The sequence below is a fragment of the Rhodnius prolixus genome, unplaced genomic scaffold, assembly GCF_049639745.1.
Source record: "Rhodnius prolixus isolate KJV_2025 unplaced genomic scaffold, Rpr scaffold_11, whole genome shotgun sequence".
In the NCBI taxonomy this organism is placed as follows: domain Eukaryota; kingdom Metazoa; phylum Arthropoda; class Insecta; order Hemiptera; family Reduviidae; genus Rhodnius; species Rhodnius prolixus.
This window is the reverse complement of record NW_027411625.1, coordinates 6,899,801-6,902,510: the sequence shown is the minus strand read 5'-3', so window position 1 is coordinate 6,902,510 and position 2,710 is coordinate 6,899,801.

Genomic DNA, 2,710 nt, shown 5'->3' with positions numbered 1-2,710 from the left:
TTATGGACAAAACTTTTTCTTCCCTTTAAGAACAAATATTTATAAATTTGATTTAATATTAGTTTAAAATTCTGTTTTAATATGCAAGTTGAATTAACTTCCAAATTGAAATACGTTAAGAAAAAAAAAAAACTATTTGAACCATTCTGTTGACAAATTAACTACAGTATGGACAAAAAGTATTTGCAAACATTTAGGCAGCTAGTCTTCCAACAACTAATGAGGAAAAGATTGACAGACATTCTTTGCTACAAAATTTTCAAATTAGGTAACACATTAATTAAAACCGAAGTCCTGTAATCGTACTTTACTGTCGAATTAACTATGTGCCATTTAATTTTTCATGTTCCATTAATGTAGAAAAGATAGCCCGATTATTGTACGCGACTTCCATCGTTAAGGGAATGAAGAAACTATCCAACAACTGTAAAGAGTAATCAAGTGTTTTGTGATAAAGACAAACGCTATTTAAGCCAGTATTATATTTGGCAACAGTTATAGACCCCAATTCATTTCTATTATTACGAAAAACTAAGAAAATATTAAGTAATTATCACCTAATTTTAGACAGGCAAAAAGTTATTTGTGATAAAGACAACAGCTAATTTAGGCCAGCTATAAATATTACAACAGGGGCTGTCCTTTTTCTCTCCATTCATTGTGTATACAAAAAATAAAAATCAGCTAACTTAGACAGAAAAAGAGTGTATTGCGATAGCCAATTAAACCAATAATTTACTTAGTAAAAGTTGAAGTTCAACGTCATTTCAGACATTACGAAAAACTAAGAAAATACAAGGAACTATCAGCTAACTTAGACAGAAAAAGAGTGTACTGCGATAGCCACTTAAACCAATAATTTACTTAGTAACAGTTGAAGTTCAACGTCACTTCAGACATTACTTAAAACTAAGAAAATACAAGGAACTGTCAGCTAGTTTAAACAGAAAAAGAGTATATTACGATAGCCACTTAAACCAATAATTTACTTAGTAACAGTTGAAGTTCAACGTCACTTCAGACATTACGAAAAACTAAGAAAATACAAGGAACTATCAGCTAACTTAGATAGAAAAAGAGTGTATTGCGATAGCCACTTAAACCAATAATTTACTTAGTAACAGTTGAAGTTCAACGTCATTTCAGACATTACTTAAAACTAAGAAAATACAAGGAACTATCAGCTAACTTTGACAGAAAAAGAGTGTATTGCGATAGCCACTTAAACCAATAATTTTTCTTAGTAACAGTTGAAGTTCAACGTCATTTCAGACATTACGAAAAACTAAGAAAATACAAGTAACTATCAGCTAACTTAGATAGAAAAAGAGTGTATTGCGATAGCCACTTAAACCAATAATTTACTTAGTAACAGTTGAAGTTCAACGTCATTTCAGACATTACGAAAAACTAAGAAAATACAAGGAACTATCAGCTAACTTTGACAGAAAAAGAGTGTATTGCGATAGCCACTTAAACCAATAATTTTTCTTAGTAACAGTTGAAGTTCAACGTCATTTCAGACATTACGAAAAACTAAGAAAATACAAGTAACTATCAGCTAAATTGGACAGAAAAAGAATGTATTGCGATAGCCACTTAAACCAATAATTTACTTAGTAACAGTTGAAGTTCAACGTCATTTCAGACATTACGAAAAACTAAGAAAATACAAGGAACTATCAGCTAACTTTGACAGAAAAAGAGTGTATTGCGATAGCCACTTAAACCAATAATTTTTCTTAGTAACAGTTGAAGTTCAACGTCATTTCAGACATTACGAAAAACTAAGAAAATACAAGTAACTATCAGCTAAATTGGGCAGAAAAAGAATGTATTGCGATAGCCACTTAAACCAATAATTTACTTAGTAACAGTTGAAGTTCAACGTCATTTCAGACATTACGAAAAACTCAGAAAATACAAGGAACTATCAGCTAAATTGGACAGAAAAAGAATGTATTGCGATAGCCACTTAAACCAATAATTTACTTAGTAACAGTTGAAGTTCAACGTCATTTCAGACATTACGAAAAACTAAGAAAATGCCAGGAACTATCAGCTAACTTAGACAGAAAAAGAGTGTATTGCGATAGCCACTTAAACCAATAATTTACTTAGTAACAGTTGAAGTTCAACGTCATTTCAGACATTACGAAAAACTAAGAAAATGCAAGGAACTATCAGCTAACATAGACAGAAAAAGAGTGTATTGCGATAGCCACTTAAACCAATAATTTTTCTTAGTAACAGTTGAAGTTCAACGTCATTTCAGACATTACGAAAAACTAAGAAAATGCAAGGAACTATCAGCTAACTTAGACAGAAAAAGAGTGTATTGCGATAGCCACTTAAACCAATAATTTTTCTTAGTAACAGTTGAAGTTCAACGTCATTTCAGACATTACGAAAAACTAAGAAAATACAAGTAACTATCAGCTAAATTGGGCAGAAAAAGAATGTATTGCGATAGCCACTTAAACCAATAATTTACTTAGTAACAGTTGAAGTTCAACGTCATTTCAGACATTACGAAAAACTCAGAAAATACAAGGAACTATCAGCTAAATTGGACAGAAAAAGAATGTATTGCGATAGCCACTTAAACCAATAATTTACTTAGTAACAGTTGAAGTTCAACGTCATTTCAGACATTACGAAAAACTAAGAAAATGCAAGGAACTATCAGCTAACTTAGACAGAAAAAGAG